The sequence below is a fragment of the Loxodonta africana genome, chromosome 9 (genome assembly GCF_030014295.1).
Source record: "Loxodonta africana isolate mLoxAfr1 chromosome 9, mLoxAfr1.hap2, whole genome shotgun sequence".
Classification (NCBI taxonomy): domain Eukaryota; kingdom Metazoa; phylum Chordata; class Mammalia; order Proboscidea; family Elephantidae; genus Loxodonta; species Loxodonta africana.
Window position 1 is genome coordinate 121,744,159 of NC_087350.1, and position 19,632 is coordinate 121,763,790.

The following is a 19,632-nucleotide window of genomic DNA, read 5'->3' on the forward strand; positions in this document are numbered from 1 at the left end:
TTTAGGTGCTGGGGGAGGAAGCGACTAGAGGGCGGATGCTCGGAGGCTGCCAGCAGGAAGTGGGAGGGCCGGCCGGGTCCCTACACAGGGCCTGGGACCACTGGCAGGGGTGGGGTTGGTGCTGGGCTTTCACTAGGCGTAATGAGGATTTGGGAACATGCTAGCAGTTAGAAATCTTTTCGGGTTCCCTCAGGGCACTGCATGGAGTCTCTTCTTGAGGGACCCACAGGGAGCAGGGAGACTAGCGAGACTACGGGCCACATTGTAGGCTCCTGGTGGAGCTTCCCCCAGCCAAGGCCACGGAAGCCCGGAAGTGAGGCGTTTGACTCTGTGGGGGCCACTCTGCACCCCCAGGCGCCTGGCTCATGGCTCAGCCAGTGCTTGCCGAAGATTGGATTGGGGCCTCTGCCCCTGCGGGCTGCAATAGTCTGTCCTTTTGTCCTTGCTGACCCATGTCCTTTCTCCTGGAGCACCACTCTCTGCCCACCAGTCTTGTCGTTGGAGGTGGTGGCTTCTGTCCTGCTCCTCACCCTCCTGCTCCCCCAGCCACAGTGCCTCCCCGGCGCCAGCTCACCAGCACACTTACGCAACTGGCGATAAGGGGTGGCCAGGCCATAATCCTCTAAGTGCCTGGCTCGGCCCCCCAGTGTCCTGGATGTGGCTGCTGGGAGCCCAGCTGGTGGCCAGGCGGGGTGGTGGGGCTCTGAGACAGGGACGCCCAGTCCTACCTGCCACTGGTCAGTGGTGGCCAGAGCCCCCAGGCTGGGGATGAGACGGAGCAAGGACAGAGCTGCTCGGACCCAGGGGGCCACTGACTCTTGTCCTCTCCTGGAGCCCTGGGTGGGGCAGCATCATCTGGACTTGGCCCCTGGTTCCAGGAGCTGGCCTGAGTCCTTCTGCCTCAGAGCCTGGGAATCTGGTGCTCACTCAGGGTGCCCAGCCCCTAAATCCAAGAGACGGCTTTCTGGGGGAAGACTTACTTTTTCTGTCTACCTACCTGTCTGTCTGTCTACCTGTCTACCTACTTATCTATGAACCTACCTATTATCAATCGTCTATTTTCTCTCTCTCTCAATCTCTATATATTTTAAGCTTTTTTAAATATTGAGGTATAATTTACATATATTAAAATTCACTCTTTTTGGTGTATAGTTCTACACGTTTACACAGAAGCACTCAGCCACGTAACCACCACCACAATCGAGACATGGAACAATTCTGCCCCTCCAAAAGTCCCCTCAGCCCCAGCCCCTGGCCGCCACTCGCTGTCTTCTGTCCCTGGAGTTGTGCTCATTCCAGAATGTAGTAGAGACGGAACCACACAGCACGGAGCCTTCTGAACCTGGCTTGTCACTCCGCGTAGTGCCTTTGAGATCCGCTGTGCTGTTGTGTGCATCAGTGCCGACCTGTGCCCTCTTACTGCTGAGCAGAGTCTACCGCAGGGACGGACCACAGCTTGTTCACCCTCCACCTCTGCAGGGCGTTTGGGCTCTTCCAGCTTTAGTGATTATGAATAAAGTCAGTGCAAACGTTCACACGCAGAGTGTTGGGTAAACAGAAGCTGTCATTTCTCTTAGCTAAATACCTAGGAGGGGGACTGTTGAATCGTATGGCCATTGAGTGATGAATTTTATGAGAACCTGCCAAACTGTTTTCCAAAGTGTTGTACCACTTTGCACCCCCATCCCCCAGGAGTGCCTGTGAGCTCCAGTTGCTCCACATCCTTGCCAGCACTTGGTGTTGTCAGCATTTATTTTATTTTTTTTTAATTTAGCCTTTCTACAGGCGTGGAGCTGTATCAGGAGCCCTGGTGGCACAGTGGCTAAGTGCTTGGCTGCTAACCAAAAGGTTGGTGATTTGAACCCATCCAGTGGTTCTGCGGGAAGAAGACCTGGCCACCTGCTTCCTTAGAGATTGTTGCCTTGGAAGCTGTATGGGGCAGTTCTACTCTGTCACATGGGGTCGCTGGAATGAAACGGACTCGATGGCAACTGGCTTTTGCGGGTAGTTGTATCTCATCAGGACTTTAACGTGCATTCCCCTGGTGACTAACGATGCTGGGCATCTTTCCATGTGTTTATTTTGCAGCTGTATCTCTTCTTTGGTAAAGTGTCTTTTAAAACCTCTTGCCTGTTTTTTTACTGGGGAGTTTCTTTCTTATTACTGAGTCTTGAGAATTCTTTACAGAGTCTGGGTGCAAGTCCACTGTCAGATGTGTGTTTGGCAAATACTCACCTGGAGAGGTGCTTCCTGTTCTCTAGCCAGTGACTCCGGGCACTTGGTGGGGACGGGAGGGGTGGGCAGAGGGAGGCAGCAAGCAGACACCTCGCCTCCTCCCCCTCCTGTCCGGGGGCTGGGGACTACAACCCTGGACTCCGTCCACAATGGAGGACTGGCTGAAGGGCTGGTCGTGGTGCTGGCCCCCTGGGGGGTGAGCCTGCCCCTGAGCTCACCCCTGAGGCGAGCCCTACAAGGCTCTCTTCTCTCAGCATCCCTGGACTCTGTGGGTGCCAAGATGAGCAGCTGCTCCCCACCCTCCCGCTCCCCCAGCCACAGTGCCTCCCTGGCGTCAGCTCGCCAGCACACTTACACAACCGGTGATAAGGGGTGGCTGGGCTATAATCCCCTAAGTGCCTGGCTCAGCCCTCTCTGCCCTGGTTGTGCCTGCTGGGAACCCAGCTGGTGGCCAGGTAGGGTGATGGGGCCTCAGGGACGCCCAGGCCTCTGACCTGCCCCTGGTCAATGGTGGCCAGAGCCCCCAGTCAGGGGATGACCGGGAGCAGAGACACAGCTGCTCAGTGACCCCAGGGGGCCTGCTGGCCAAAGCCAGAGCCTGGCTGCGTCCTAGCCCCAGCCAGGCCCTAAGGGTGGATGGAGGTATTCAGGGTTCTAGTCCCCGCAGGCCATGGAGGCCTCTGCCATTGCTCACGGCTAGCTCTGCCAGACCTCCATGGCCAGTGACGTGCCTGGTGTCCCTGCGGGGCCAAACCCCCAGCCAGAGTGTCAGGTGTGTGCCCAGCCGGCTGGAGTCCTGCCAGCAGCGACCCAGGGGCCAATGGAGAACAAGGAGCGATTGTGCCCCACAGTGGACAAAGAGTGGCTGGGGCTTCCAGCCCCTCACACAACCCGTTCCTCAGGTGAGCTGGCGGGTGGGCTGGGCTATAAAGCCAGCTGCCCGGCCGGGGCTGAGGGCAGGTACCGGAATGAAGTCCGCCGTCGTCCTGCTGGGTCCTGTGGTGGCGCTGCTCTGGCTGTCTGAAGCTGGGGCCGAGGTCCTGGTACAGCCGGACTTTGATGCCAGAAAGGTACCGGGGGGCCCCTGCTGTGCAGCAGCGTGGGGTGCGGGGTGAGCTGAGCCCTGTGGAAATAGCAACCACGGTGGTGGTGTGACAGCTGCTTTTTGCCCTGTGCCGGGTGCTGGGCAAACACTTCAGATCCCTGCCCCATTTAATCCTCAAACAACCCTGGATGTGCGTGTGGAGTCGTTAGTGGGCCCACTGCATAACTGGAGAAACTGACTCTCACCCAGGATGGGACCACACAAAGCCAGTGTGTGTGGGGGGTCTGTCCACCCTGAGCTCAGACCCAGGAGGTGGATGCTCCGGAGACCCCTCGCTGTGTGACACCAGACAGTCCTGGTTACTCTGGGTCCCGGAGTTCATGCCGCCTAGGGCCCCCTTGGCAGGGAGAGGGCCAGCCTGCTCTGGCAGGGCGCGCCTGTCACTGAGCCTGCCCAGTTCTCAGGCCTCTGGTATGTGGTGGCCATGGTGTCCGACTGCAAGGTCTTCCTGGGCAAGAAGGACCACTTGCTGATGTCCACCAGGGCCATCGAGGCCACGGAGGAGGGCGACCTCCACGTCCGCATGGCGTTCCCTCGGTGAGGCCAGGCCTGGGCAGGGGAGGGGCCACGGGCCGGAGGCTGAGGGTGAGGGGCCGGAGAGTGAGGGCCGGCTGTGGACTCCAGGGCCGACGGCTGTAACCAGGTGGACGCAGAGTACCTGAGAGTGGGCTCCGCCGGGCACTTCAGGGTCCCGGGTAGGTCTACCCCACGCCCTGCAGGGCTGCTTCCCAGGACAGCCTTGGGGTTACCCTTCCATCCTGGAAGATCCTGGCGTCGGCCACCTCCTTCCTGCAGCCACTCGGTCCCGCCCTCTGTACCCCTCCCCCATGCCCTTCCCCCAGCTTACCCTCCCAGGGCCCATGGGGGGACGGGTCGCTGTCCGGGACCCCGTCCCCGGCTGGGTCCTGCCCAGGGCTCCACAGCCAGCCGCCTCCCCCGCAGCCTTGGGCTACCTGGACGTGCGCATCTCGGACACCGACTACAGCTCCTTCGCCGTGGTCTACATCTACAAGGAGCTGGAGGGGGCGTTCAGCACCATGGTGCAACTCTACAGTGCGTGCGCCCCCAGAGCGCCCCGCCCCCAGCAGCGCCCCGCCCCACCATGGTGCCCCTCTAGGCCCCGCCCACCATTGGTGCTCCCTCTACGCCCCGCCCCTTCTCCACCGTGCTCACGTCGTTTATAAAAAACAAAAAAACCCAAACCTATTGCCATGTAGTCTATTCTGACTCATAGTGACCCTACAGGACAGACCAGAACTGTCCCATAGGGTTTCCAAGGAGTGCCTGGTGGATTTGAACTACTGACCTTTTGGTTAGCAGCCCATAGCCCTTAACCACTGTACCACCAGGGTGTGTTTGCTTTTTCTTTTTCCACCCCTGTCTAAGGCCCCCTATTTAGGGCTCAAGGAGCACTGGCGTTGCAATGGTTAGAGAGCTCGGTTGCTAACAGAAAGGTTGGAACCCACCAGCCGCTCCCGGAGAAAGATGTGGCAGTCTCCTTGTGTAAAGATTTACCGCCTTGGAAACCCTATGGGGCAGTTCTGCTCTGTCCTACAGGGTCGCCTGTGTCGGAATTGACTCAGTGGTAACTGAATTAAGGGCCGAAGGAGACCTAGTGGCACAGTGGTTAAGGGTTTGCCTGCAAATCAAAAGTTTGGCAGCTCAAACCCACCAGCTGCTCCCATTGCCACTGAGTCGCCTGTGACTCATAGCAACCCTACAGGACAGAGCAGAACTGCTCTTGTTATCAAGGCTGTACATCTTTACTGTGGGTTCAAACCACTGACCTTCCAGTTAGCAGCCAAGCTCTTTAACCACTGTGCCACCAGGGCTCCCTCCTGGTAAATATTACAGCCTTGGAAACCCTGTGGGCACTTATACTCTGTCCTATAGGGTTGCTATGAATCGGAACCCATTTGACAGCACCTAACAACTTTGGAAACCCTGATCGTGTAGTGGTTAAGTGCTATTTTTTTTTTTTAAAACAACTTTGGAAACCCTGGTTGTGTAGTGGTTAAGTGCTATTTTTTTTTTTTTTTTTTTAACAACTTTGGAAACCCTGGTCGTGTAGTGGTTAAGTGCTATGGTTGCTAACCAAAAGGTTGGCAGTTCGAATCTACCAGGTGCTCCTTGGAAGCTCTATGGGGCAGTTCTACTCTGTCTGGCAATGGGTTTAACAACTTTAGCCCCTCTCCTCCCTACCGTTTCCTTTCCTTTCCCCCTTTTTCTCTGCCCCTTTGCCTCCAGCACCCCACCTGTATCTCATCTGCCTTGGTTCCTCCCACCACTCCCCAGCCCAGCCCCTCTGGTGTCCTCGCCATGGACCCTGGTCTTTGGTAAAGACTAGTGCAGGTGGCATGGGGGTGGTGGAACCCCACAGCGCTTTGGACTGGGGGTGTATGGTTGCAGAGGCCCTGAGTGCCAGCAACCCCCCAGCTCCTACCCTTCCCTGGCCTTCAGGGGGTTGGGGAGGAAGGTGAGGGGTGGGGGAAAGGTGAGGGGTGGGGGAGGAAGGTGAAGGGTTTAGGGGAAGGCGAGAGGTGAGAGGTGAGGGGTGAGGCCCACTCTCCTTTGCCTGGGCCCCAGGGCCTGGGACCCTGAATTCTAAGCAGGGAGGGCTCTGCTGAGAGGGCCAGGGGCTCCTCCTGGTGGACAGACTGGCGTGGGAGCTGCCTGAAGGAGGCTTAAGGGGCGCCCAGGGGAATATGCCCTTTGGGTGCCTGCCAGGCCCCCAGCCTCCTGCATGCCTTTGTGGGGTTAGGAAAGGCTTCGTGCAGTGCACAGCCTGCCTAGCCCTGGTGGCGGCCCTTCGCTAAGTCAACCCCTGTGGACCCCTCGCCCTGTGGGCTCCTGGTTCACAGTGGCCTGCTCTGCCCCAGGCCGGACCCAGGATGTGAGCCCCGAGGCCATGAAAGCCTTCCAGGACTTCTACCCTACCGTGGGGCTCCCCGAGGACATGGCAGTCACGCTGCCCAAGTCAGGTACCTGCTCAGCCCGCCTGTCCCCACTGCAGGTTGCCCACGGGCTGCCCCCCCCGAGAGAGAGTTTGGGATTGAGGTGCGGGAGGGTGTCTTGGCCCCACTGTTCCATGGCTCTTGGCCCCCTGGCACCCCAGCAGGCAGGCGGGCAGTACCAGCCAGCTCAGCATGTCACAGCCCCCTTCCTTCCACAGATGCCTGCTCCTCAGGGGACAAGGAGGCACCCTGACCCTTCAGGCTGCACTTGGGCCCTACCCAGGTAGGCAGCACAACTCTCCCTTGGCCCCCTCCTTGAGGGTCCCCCCCCTGCCTGGGTCTCTGTCCCCGTTCCCCTGCACCCCCACTCCGCCGCCTGCTTCTCCTCCCCATTCTCTTCTCTTGCCCTCCTTCCGCCACCACCCAGCCCCCTCTCACCCCTTCACAGCCCCCCCCCCGTGCTGATCCACTCGTGCGTTTGCCAACATTTTGGGGGCAGAGCTGGCCTTGTGGGTGAGGCTTGAATTGTGAGGGGCAGCAGAACGAGCAGGTCAGGGTGCCTGAGAAGCGTTTGTGGAGTGATGGCGGTAACCAAGGCCTTCTGTCTGCACAGGGAGAGTCTGGGCAGCAGCCTTCATCACCCTGGAGAAGAAAGAGTCCCCCAGGATGTGAAACTCACCACTGGGGCTGCCAAGCCTTGGACAGTCCCTTCTTCCCCTCCTCCGTCCATCCCCCCTGGAACTTCTCCTTGGGCCCCTCCCTTCCACCCAGTAAACAGATTCTGCAGCCTGAGGCTCCTCGGTTCTTTGGAGGCGTCCACACTGGCCCCATCGTGGCCCCATGACTTACAGATGGCAGTGCTGTCCACACCTCCAGGGGAGACCGAGGCAGGCAGGTTGTGAAGGGGAGTCTGGTTGTGGGGGCTCCAGCCAAGATGGGCACGTGTGGGGTCCTGACTGAAGGTGGTGACTGGTCCCCATGGCCACGGTGCCTGTGGAATGAAGATGGGCCCTAGGCATGGCCCTCCGCGGGGACCCTGGTGCAAGGGGCAGAGGAGGCTGGCATCATACGGCCGTGGGGTGTGCAGTGTGTGTTTTAATTAACTGATTAATTGTTTCTGGTGAAATGTTTGTTGTTGTTGTTAGGTGCCGTCAAGTCTGTTCCGACTCATGGCGACCCTGTGTACAACAAAATGAAACATTGCTCAGTCCTATACCATCCTCACAATTGTAACTGTTTTTAAGTGTACAATTCAGAGGCGTTGAGCACACTCACAATGTTGTGCAACTTTCATCACTCTCCGTTTCCAGAACTTTCCACCACCCGAAACAGAAACTCAGTGCCCCTTGGGCAAAACTCCCATCCCTCCTTCCAGCCCCTGGTCACCACGAATAACTTTTGGATCTATGGATTTGACTGTCTGGGTATTTCCTATAAGTCGGGTCACATGACATGTGTCCTTTTGCATCTGGCTCCTTTCACTCGGCATGGTGTCTTCAAGGTTCACCCACGTGTGGCAGGAACCAGGATGTCATTTCTCTTCACGGCTGAGTTACAGCCCATTAATGGATGGCCCACATTGTGTTTCTCCACCCACCTGCTGATGGACACTCGGGTTGTCTCCACCTCTTGGACATAGTGAGCAGAGCTGCTGGACCCTGGTGCCCACGTGTCTGTCTTTGTCCCTGTTTTCAGGTCTCCTGGGACCCAGGAGTGGGGTCACGAGGTCAGGTGGTGACTCACACGGTTTCACCTCCCAGGACCCACAGGGTATAGCACACTGTTTAGATCTCTGGGGGAGCCGTGGTGGTGAAGTGGTTATGAGCTTGACTCCTAATTGGAAGGTTGGCAGTTTGAATCCACCAGCTGCTCCTTGGAAACCCTGTGGGGCAGTTCTGCTCTGTCCCGTGGGGTGGCTATGAGCTGGAATCTACTCAACGGCAATGGGTTCTTTTAGGCCTCCGGAGCCCCGAAACTTGGTCATGGTGGTGGCCAGCGCACTGAGCCCTCACCCTGCCAGCTCTGCCCCTGGGGCTGCCCCCCTTTCTCAGATCGAGACACTAGGCACAGAGAGGTGGGGTACCCGCGGCTGGGGTCCACATGCCTGTGGTCTGGCTGCAGGGCCTGGGGTCTGAACTCCCTCTCAACATGCGGTGAAGGCAACGTTGCAGTGGCCTTGTCCATGACACTGTGCCTGCCACAGCCCCCCAGAGCTCTGAGGCCTGTGGTTTTGGTGGTCACACTTCAAAGGGCCAGTGTGGCAGAGCAGGAAGGCGCGGGAGGCCTGGGGTCATGGCTCTGGAGATGGGGCCGGGCCAGGAGCAGTCAGCCCTGAGGGGTATTGTCCTCATCCCACCTCGTCTCCCAGACACCTGTGTCCCCACGCTTCGTGCCCTACCTCTCTTGCCCAACAGAGCCCTGAGGGGCCTTGGATGGTCAGCCTGAGGCTGGGTTCTGCCAGGTCTGTGGCCCCCCAGCCCCTCTGCTTCTACTCCACCCCCATTCAGTCTGTCCCCTGAGGGTTCTGGTGAGCACACAGTCACGGGAAGTGGGGGACAGAGGTGGTGACCAGGGCCTCTGGTGATCAAAGCCTGGAGCTATTTCAGGGTGGGTTTTCACAGGGCTGGGGTGCTGATCTTTTGGCAAGGGTACTGTGGAGCACCCTTGGACCCCTCTGCTGAGTCAGCCTTCTTGGCCACAGGGGCTGTCCCACCCCTGCTCACAGCCCTGGGGCCGGCACTCAAGACCCCTGTGCAATCCTGGCTCCCACCAAGGCTTTTGGGCCTGTTCCCACTGAAAACACAGCTTCTTGACCAGGAACTCCCTGGCCACACTGGTCCAGTCCCTGTGGCCCGAGACGCCTCTGGTGAAGTCCACCATCTGAGCTGGACAGGGGCTGCCCCATGAAGGTCTGGAGGGGTCAGAGGGCCAAGGCCGGCTGAGAGGTCACCCAGCATGCCACTTGGTTTAATGCCTGTTGTTGCCATCTTGAAGGAGCCCTGGTGGCAGAGTGGTTAAGTGCCCAGCTGCTAAGCAAAAGGTTAGCAGTTTGCACCCATCAGCTACTCCCAACCCACCAGCTGCTCCCTGGGAGAAAGATGTGGCAGGCTGCTGCTGTAAAGATTACACCCTTGGAAGCCCGACAGGGCAGTTCTTCTCTGTCCTCCAGGGTCACCATGAGTCAGGATTTGACTCGACGGCAGTGGGTTTGGTTTTGGTTTTGGTTGCTGTCTTGAAATTCATGATCATTTTGGGCAAGGAGTCTTGTTTCATTTTGCCCTGGGCCCACGAACCACGTAGTTGGCCCGGGGTCGGCAGGGACAGTGGATGCTGGTGGGGTGGGGGTCCTGGGGCACGGGCGGGGCAAAGGCTTGGGGGCTAAAGGGCAGGTGCTGGTGGCAGTGCCCTGGGTTTGAGTCTCAGCCCTGCCCCCTCCCGGCTGCCAGACGTGGGTAGGATGGGGCCTCTCTGAGGCCAGCTTCTCAGCAGGTCCCCACCGCAGGGCTGCTGGGGGGCTTGAGCAGATAAAGCACAGGGGCTTGGCAGGGGGCCTGGGCATGGGGACTCCATACAGCCCAGCTCCATGTGGGAGAGGACACAGACTGCACGAGGCAGAAAGACCTGGTGCTGGGTCTGCGTAAGGCCCTAGCTTATACCACCTCGTGGGCCTTCTCCTAGCCCCAGCGCCCCCCAGGCCCCCGCTGCCGTGCCTCTCGAATGCTCTTCCCTTTGCACAAACCCCCTCCCTCCTGCTCCTCCTTCGAGGTGCAGCTCGAGGTTCGCCATGGGTCCACAGCCCCCAACTGGGGTGCCCCTGGCTCAAGTTTTCTGCCAGAGGGCAGGGACCCCCTCCCACTGGGCTGCCTCAGCTGGTGCAGGGCTAGGCCCCCCTCAAAGCGTCTGCTCAGTTGTCCGGACGATGTCTGGTCCTTCTGGGAGTTCTGGGGTGTAAACTGAGTGCTCAGTGCGCAGGGGGGCAGGGAGGCAGGCTTGGCATAGTCCCTCTATGGACAGATACGAGGTCATGCTCCGAGCCCTGGCCAAGCTGGGCGTAGGCGTCGGGGCCTCGTCCCATGTGGATGGCTTTAAACCAGCGAGAGCTAACGAGCAGGCTGTGTACACGGGGTGTGCAGGGGACCGACAGGGTGTAAAGGAGGACTGACAGCCTTCGTTTTTATCAGCCTGTTACTGCCGACTTTAGGGTTCAGTAGGAAGCCTGAATGACGTCTGTTGTGTCCCCTCAGCCCACCGCTACAGGAGACACACGTGACAGTGGCCACACAACCTGACTAGCTTGAGTGTTGTTTGTGTGAGTGTGAGTGTGCTGAGTGTGCATATCTGTGCGAGTGTGGGTGTGTGAGTGTGCTGAGTGTGCATATCTGTGTGAGTGTGCATGTGAGTGTCAGTGTGTGAGTGTGGGTGTATGAGTGTGCTGTGTGAGTGTACATATCTGTGCGAGTGTGGGTGTGTGAGTGTTCTGTGTGAGTGTGGGTATGTGTATGTCTGTGTGTGTGAGTGTGCCAGGTGACTGTGTGAGTGTGCACATCTGTGAGTGCGAGTGAGTGAACATGCTGTGTGTGAGCATGTGTGTGTATGTGTGTGTGAGTGTGCTGGGTGACTGTGTGAGTGTGCATATCAGGCAGAGGTGGAGGAGAAGGGGAGGGAGGAGGAAGAGGCTACACAGTGGTTGTTGCCACTCCCCAGAGGCAGGGGGACCCACCTGGGCCAGTGGTCCCCGCGACAAGCACAGTCCCGGAATCAGCCCTGGCTCCTGCCTAGTCTTCCTCGCCCTCCTGCTCCCAGGCCACCAGGTCCCTCAGGCAGGCCTTACTGCAAGGTCTACTGCCACCCAGTGTCACCCTGGCTATCTCCCCGGGGAGGGTGTGGGTGTCACGAGGCTAATGGCCCCAGGTGAGAGTAGGTGTCTGCAGAGACAGTTGGTGCCCCCCCAGGTGGGTGTCCATGCAGAATTGGTTGGTCCCAATTTTGCCCAGTGACGCCGTCACGTTGATTGCACAACGCCGTCTCCAAAATATAACCCAGGGCTGCAGGTAGGAGGCGTTGAGAACTCAGACCCTGATCCCATGCTGTTTCGAGGAAGCCTAGGGGGCGTGCCAGCTGGGCTGCAGAGCGCCGTCCTGGGTGTTGTCGTCCTGGTGCAAGCGAGGATGGCCGTGCAGCCAGACCTGGACAGCCAGAAGGTAGCGCCTCTCTCTCAGCTGGGAGGACAATGCCAAGGCTGTGGTGTCCACCTCTTCTCTGTCCGTCCAGCCTTCTGGCCAGGTCGCCTGAAGAGGGCAGGCAGCTAAGGGTTCCGGGGGGGTTGCTGAGCTCACACCTGCCTGGCACCTTCCTGCAGGCTGTGAGCATGAAACCCAGAGGGACCGGGGTTCAGCCCTCACCAAGGGTCCCTGGAGGCAGGCTGGCTGGTCCACCGGGTGCCACTGCCCCTGGGTTGGATGGGCTTCCTCCTATGCTTCCTCCCCTATCCCAGTGCACTTTGAGGACCAGCAGAGCTGCCATGGTGTGGAGGGCACCTGGGAAGGAGGGCACGTGGGTGGAGGGCACCTGGGGAGAGGGCACCTGGGGAGGAGGGCACCTGGGGAGGAGGGCACCTGGGGAGGAGGGCACCTGGGTGGAGGGCACGTGGGTGGAGGGCACCTGGGTGAAGGGTACCTGGAGAGGAGTGCACCTGGGAGGAGGCCACCTGGGAAGGAGGGCACCTGGGAAGGAGGGCACGTGAGTGGAGGTCACGTGGGTGAAGTGCATGTGGGTGGAGGGCACCTGGGTGGAGGGCACCTGAGCAGAGGGCACCTGAGGAGGAGGGTGCCTGGGGAGGAGGGCGCCTGGGGAGGAGGGCACCTGGAAGCTCCCATCAGGTTGACTCTGTGCCTACGCACCTTCTACTCAGTCTGTGCCTGCTGCCGGGCCAGGCACGTGAGCCAGGCCAGGGATGACACAGGTGTGGGACACTGACTCTTGCACAATCTGTTCTTAAAAGTTTCAAAGAGAAGGTCTGGGCTGGGGACAATGGGACTCTGGGGGCGGGACAGAGTGGAGCCCCTCCTACAGGGCACAGACTGGAGGTGATGCCCCCTTTCTGCCCATCTCACCCTCTCCAGCCTCCCCTTCCAGGGTCCAACCTCCACCCTTCCCTTCCATGTCTTGACCCCAAGGAGACCCAGATTGTCCCAACGACTCTTTCCCCCCACCCTGCCGGGCTAGAGCAGGGCTGGCTCTTCTGAGAGTTTGGAGCTTCTGGGTCCCTGGTGGGTGGGGGCTGTACCATCTGTGCTGGGGGGGTCCTTGTGCTACCAGAAGGTTCCCAGACCCTCTTGTTCTTTGTCACCAACCCTTGTGGCGGCTGCCAGCTTGCAAAGGCCAGCAGGTCCCTGTAGGTGGGGGTCTGTGAACTGCCCCAGGGAGCCAGGTGGGTGGGAGGGGGTCTCTGAGGCTGCTCCTGCCTGGCCTTCTAGATTGTAGGAAACCCTGGTGGTATAGTGGTTAAGTGCTACGGCTGCTAACCAAAGGGTTGGCAGTTCGAATCCACCAGGCGCTCCTTGGAAACTCTATGGGCCGGTTCTACTCTGTCCTATAAGGTCGCTATGAATCGGAATCGACTCGACGGCACTGGGTTTAGTTCGGTTTGGCGGGAAGTAGGCGTGGCCTCCGACCACAACCTGGCGCTCCACACCCCAAAGTGTGGCTGGAGGGCTTGCTCCTGACCTTGAATGGAGCCAACCTGACTGTGAAGGTCATGTACAACAAGAGGCTGGGGTGCGTGGGGTTTGGGCTCCACTTGACACTCCCAGTGTGCCTGCCAAGAGGAATGGAGTTTGCAAGCAGGTGCCTGGGTATGGGTGAGTGTCCAGGTGTGCCTGGTGTCCAGGTGTGCCTGGGTGTCCAGGTGTGCCTGGGTGTCCAGGTGTGGGCAGGTGTCCAGGTGCAACCAGCTGCCATCGTCTCATGACGTCACATCCCAACACCCCCTCCTGGTGGATGGGGCAGTGGGACCCACCCTGTTGTCAGGGAGACGAATGGATAATGTCGGTGCTCAGGTTTTGTAAACCAGAGTGGAGGACTGGCCCTTCCTGCACCCACCACCCACAATCTTGACACCCCGAGAAAACCAGACATCCAGTCTTGTAGTTCTGCAAGAAAAAAATAAGAAATGACGTTTTCTTCCAACAAAAGAAATCCATGCAGCCCCATCATTCTGTAAGAGTAAGATGGCAAAGGGCTGGTGGCTCCCTCAGATGATGGGGCCCCCTGGTAGACACGTGGAGAATAGCCTTCCCTGCACTTCATGACCCCCAGGCTTTCCTGGGGTGGGGACAGCATCTTTCCCCAGAGAAGCAGCCCCAGGAGTCGCAGGGTGAGGTGTAGGCTGCCTCCTTCCTAACGTGCTTTTGCTGCCTTTCAGCTCAGGAAGCTATGAGACCAAAAAAATTGTGGGCTCAGAAATGGATATTTCAGGGAAATATATTTTTCCTGGTAAGAGCTGCAGCCTGTCCTACCCCTGGCCCTGCACAGCAGCTGTGCTTGACCTCTGTTCCCTGTGCTGGTGCCCCAGACCCTCCCCTCCCCCCACCACACAGGTCGTCCTTCAAGGGCAGCTGGAGCCCCACTCTCCAGAGCATCATGGGGGATCCTGGCTCTGCCCCAGCCCGTGGCAGAGGTTAACCCCCAAGTATTGCAACTGCACTGGGTGTGCTTAGTACCTGCAGACCTGGCTCTAGGTCCTCATCGTCCCCTGGGCATCATGAGAGGGCCTGGACTCGGGCAGGTGTGGGTGGGGAACCCCACAGGCCCGCTCCTGCAGAGTCCCCTCTCGCCTGCTGGCCCCGGGCTGCAGGAAGCTACAGGTGCTAGACGCAGACTATGAGCACTGTGCCATCCTGAGGGTGTCCCTGCATTGGTGGGGCAGCAACTTCGAAGTGCTCAAGCACTTAAGTAAGTTGGCCGGGGGTGGGGCACCTCAGCCCTGCAGCCTGCCTCCCTGGGCCCCCCGCCTGCTGACCCCAGGCCCAGCTGCATCTGCTCACAGGCCGCAGCGTCCAGGACGAGAACGAGCCTGGCTTCCGGTGGTCCAGCAAGGTGAGGCTCCTGGCCTTGGGTGTGTGGGTGAGACTCTCCTGGCTGCCCCTCACGCTGCTTCCCTCACCCCTTGCAGAAAGTTGTGCTCAGCTGCTGAAGGAAGTGAGTGTGGGGCCTGGGTCTGCACGGATGTCCCCTCCCCTCCCCCGGCTGGCCTCCCTGTACCAAGCCGGGTCCTGGGGTAGGAGGGCCCTTTGCCCCTTCCTGTAAATGGGACAAGCAACAAAACGGTTGGGGTGAAGCCAGGGGTGTGTCTGCTCTGTAGTTTGGTGAGGAGCCCAAGGGTCTGGCTGGGGGACACGGAGGGAGAGAAGGGGTGGCCCACCCAGGTTGGGCTTAGTGGGGCACAGGCCCCTTGAGGAGTGTCATGGGGTCCCTGTGGCCAGGCTAACCCATCACCTGCAGAACCTCATGCTACCTCAACACAGCCCCGAGAGGTGGACTGTAGCCCCATTTTGCAGATAATGAAACAGAGGCTCAGGGTTTGCCTGAAGCCACAGAGCTAGGACTCCCACTCCCAAGCTTGGGCCATAACCCCTGCCCCGCAGAGTCACACGCAGGGCCTGAGCCCCCTTCCTGCCACAGGAGCTGATCTAGGAGAACACCACCCCCGAGACCCCTGCCTACCTGGCCTCTCCTTGAGCTTCCCCAGCTGGAGGGGCCGCCTGCGCCCTTGGTGGGCCTGCTCAGCTCTGAATAAATCCCCACTGCCAAACCTGCTGCTGCATTTGTCTACCTGGAGGGCAGGTGAGGGGTACACAGAGGGGGCGCAGCCAAGGGACCAAAGGTTATTCAGAAATCACGCGGAGAATATAGGACAATAGCGGTGTGGATGTCCTGCAGCCGCGGCAACAAAGTACTGCAAAGGGGGGCTTAAAACCACAGGAATGCCTCTCCCGGCTGTGGAGCCACAAGTCTGAGACCCGAGTGTCCGCAGGGTGGCGCTCTTCGCAGGCGCTAGGCAGGATCCTTCCTTGTCTCTTCCAGCTTCCGGCAGCCCCAGTTGTTCCGTGGCTTGTGGCCGCATTTCTCCAATCTCTGCTCCATCTTCACACGGTGCCACGTCTTCTCTGTGTCTCCTCTTCTGTCTCCTGTAAGGACACTTGCCGTGGATTTAGTCAGGGACTTCAGTAAGTCCCTGGGTGGTGCAAACGGTTAAGTGCTTGACTACCCACCCAGAGGTGTCGGAAGACAGGCCTGGCGACCTGCTTCCAAAGGGTCACAGCCTTGAACACCCTATGGAGCAGTTCTGCTGTGCGCACATGGGGTCGTCCCGAGTCAGAATCAACTCGACGGCAACTAACAACAGCTAAACCTGGATGACCTCACCTGAGTTCCTCACCTTCATCACATCTGCAGGAACCCTTTTTCCAAATAAGGCCCATTCACATGTTCCGGGGGTCAGGACATGGACATATCGTTTTGGGCGTGCCATTCACAGTCTGCTCTGCCCCTGGTCACCTCAGGACCCCCCATTTCAGGTCAGCCTGGTGAAGGTGAACCTGGTCTGAGCAGGAGCCTACCTGCCCTAGGGTGGGTGTAGACCCCAAAGCCCTGCCTATAGCCTGCCCAGGCCACCTGGGGACTCAAGACTGCCAAGAAAACTGAGAGCGGGTGACCCTGACCCCACCCACAGGGGTCAGCTGTGCCAGGTAGGGAGGAGGGCAAACACAGAGCAAGGGCACTGTGGCTGGGGGCACAGGCCAGGGTGGGGTGGGACCAGGCTGAACACCACAGCCAGCCCAGGCACACCCAAAAGGGCCAGGGGCCCTGACTGCCGGCACATCCCCATTCTCTTTCTTCTGTTTGGTTTCGGTGGTTGTATCTCAAACATGTTGATCTTTTCCTGCCGTTATCCCATCGGCTGGGTAGGGGGGTGGCTGGCACCACCCTTCATCTTGTTTGACAGACTTAGATCAATATCACTTGTTTTCCATGGTCCTAGAGGAAACATTGGTTAACACTTAACCTCTTGGAAGAGCTAACAGCAGGATCTTACTTGGAGACAGAGATGGGCTAGGGAAGGGAAAGAAGAAGAAAGAAAGAAAGTAAAAAAAGGCTCAGGTACTGTTCAAGGTATGGCTGAGCAGCCTGTATCAGTCTCCCCTTTTTGTTGTAGATTTCTCAATCTTGGGAAACAAGGCACCATGTCTCTCTAGCTATTTCCTGCTGGATGAGGGGGATCAGTTCGGGAGAGAAACCTGACATTTAGTAGGAGTCACACACAGGTGGCAGTTTGGAAAGATGAAATTCAGCAATATATCATTAGATTAAGTGACACACATCCCCGAAGTCTGGGGAAGAAGTAGTTTGGTCTACCAGGGCAAAAACCTCTTTAGACTTGAGGGTACTGGTGGCACCCCGGCAACCACTTTTGTTAGACAGGGAGCGCAAATGCAGACCAAAGTGACTACTACTCCCAAAGTTATTAAAGGGGTCGACCAGGATCCCAAGGTGGGGAAAAGCTTAGTGAACAATCCCATGTGTTCCCTTGCCTAGGTGTTGGGTCAGTCCATTTGGTTACCTTGTGGATAGCATCCAGTCCTACCTCTACCTCTCCAGTGGTGTTTATCCAGGCACAACAGCTTTTGTTAATCACAGCACACACTCCTCCCAATTTGGCTAGTAAGACATCGAATGCTATCCTATGATCTAAGACCATCTCTGCCAAGGATTTTAAAGAGGTTTGTTGAGCTCCAAGTGCCTTTTCAGTTCCAAGGGATAGCAGGTGGATAGTGTCTGACAAGTTTCTAATGGCCACCTGTATGGGGTACTTTCTTAAACATGGAATAATTGTTTTCAAGACCCACAACCCAAAGTTGTTTTCCTCTAGAACAGGGTTACTTTCCATCCCCGTTGCCCCTAGGGATGTAGGATCTACTGAAAACACATCCCTTTTCTTTCAGGGGATCTTCGTGGTGTGTTGGGCAAACGATGGATGAACCTCGGTTGGGAAAGTCAGGAACCCTAGAGTACACTGTCTCACGAAATGAACTCCTGTTAAGCACTAAATGGCCCAGATGTAAGGTGATGGCCTAGGGACTGGGATTTTACTGCTGGAGTAGGGTCACCCTCCACATAAAGGGGTGTACCGTGGTGGAGCACATAAGGATAGATTCTTATTGGGGCCATCGGGAATACTAGAATTGATGTGAATCAACTGGGGTACAGTCAAAGATTCGTTGCAGGATGAAAGAAGCTGGAAGTCTCGAAAAACCTGCTGTGTGAATTTAGCTTGGGAGCTTTGTGATTTTGTTTCCCACCTGGTTCCCAAGGTAAGATTATAAAGATTAGTGGGGAGAAAACAAGGTATGGAAAATGGGTACTGTACAAGCCGAGCTCAGATTGGGGCCTTGGGGGCACGGTGAGTCTAGGTATAGTTAGCGACATCTTTGTTATAGTCAAAAACGGGGGCTGCCATGGGGCTCAAAGGTGCTCCTGACCGAGGAAAACACTGGCATATCTAACAGTTGCTGAGATTTCCCCCCATGACCACTGCTTGGAACATGGTGACTAGGCCACTGGATGACCAGTCCCACCCATCTGGGAGGTGAGCAGGCCCTTGATATCCTACAACAACCACCTGGATTCCTTCTCCCCTACTGATTTCAGTATCTTTTGGCAGCCCTTTTTTGAACTTTACACAGTAATAAAACCCTAGGTCAGACAAGGTTATATCTGAATAATGATCGAAAAATCTCGATTGTATGCCTGAGTAGTGTCAGCCATGAGTGTCACTCAGGAGGAGCCAGAGGTTTTGAAACCCCAGACAACCATCTGTTCTTTTTCCGGGGTTACCAATATGCATTTAATGGGGCCAACTGGAGTCAGGGCATCTCCTACTTCTAAGGTCAGGGTCCTTCTGGCTTGCAGAATCGCAGGGGCCTGTTTTGATGTGGTGTGCCACTCTCCTTGGAAGAAGAGAAAAACAATTTAAAATATCATTTCATAATTTTTTAAAACCTTACTTTAAACCTTGAACCAGTGTGCAGGAATAAGGTGACTCTTGAGTTCATTCTTTTTCAAGTGGAGCTGTTTTTACTCTGGAATGATGTACCCATGCAGTCACTCCTGCCAACTTCAAAGATTAGTGAGTAGTCAGGAGGACTTCAAAAGGCCCCTTCCACTTAGGAGCCAGCTGGTCTTCAGGGTGTTCGTGTCTCTACTAAGTCTTTAGTAGTACCTGATCTCCCAGCCGGAACGTGTGAAGAGGGGTATCAGAGGGAAAAGACAGAAGGGAGGCATACTGGTTAATAATGTTTACAACAGCTCCCAGAGAACGGACCCAGTCTCTCTTTTCCACCTCTGTCATTACCAAGGTGGGGAAGGTAGACTTTCTCAGGAATGGTCTGCCATATACCAATTCGTAAGGGCTTAACTTAAGCCCACTTCGAGGGGCTGCTCGGATTCTAAGCAGTGCAATAGGCAGGACTTGTAACCATGTTAAGTTGGTCTCTTGACATATTTTTGCCAGGGCCTTTTTCAGGGTGTGATTCACCCTCTCAGTCTTCCCTGTCGACTCTGGCCTCTGGGCAGAATGTAGCCTCCAATTTATATCCAGGGCTTTGCTGACTTCTTGGGTTATTTGTGCCAGGAAAGCACCTCCATTGTCGCTTTGGATTGAAATTGGCAAACCGAACTGAGGGATAATCTCTTTAAGTAATACCTTGGTTAACTTCTTGAGCTTGTTCAGTTTGACAAAGGAAAGCCTCCACCCATCCTGAGTAGGTATCCACAAAGACCAACAGATACCTGAAGTTTCCAGGTGCCCAGAGCGTCATCGTAAAGTCTACTTGCCAATCTTCTCCCACGTTAGTTCCCCGATGTTGGACGGGGCAGTCTTTGGGTTGTTCTTTGCACAAAGGTGGCATCTTCTTGTGACTTCTCCAATGGCCTTGAGGAGACTTGGTCCTGCGGCCACCTGTTGGATCCACCCAAGACTGGCATTTCTCTATAATGAGTTCCTTCATGTAAAGGTGACACTACACCATATACCTGGGCTTCTGGGAACAGCACTCTCCCTTCAGGACTTACTAACCGGTTGGAATGGGAAGCCGGGTGAAAACCCCATTCTTCAGCCCTTTTAAAGTCCTGAGCGCTGTAGGTAGTGCGGGAAGCTCAGCAGGGTCCAGGTGAGGGATCAGGGCCATTTCTTTCTCTATCTCATCTCCTTGCATTGCAGCCTTTTCGGTTCCCTACTGCTTCAGGGGATTTTCCCTTCTGGTACCCACAGCAATACAC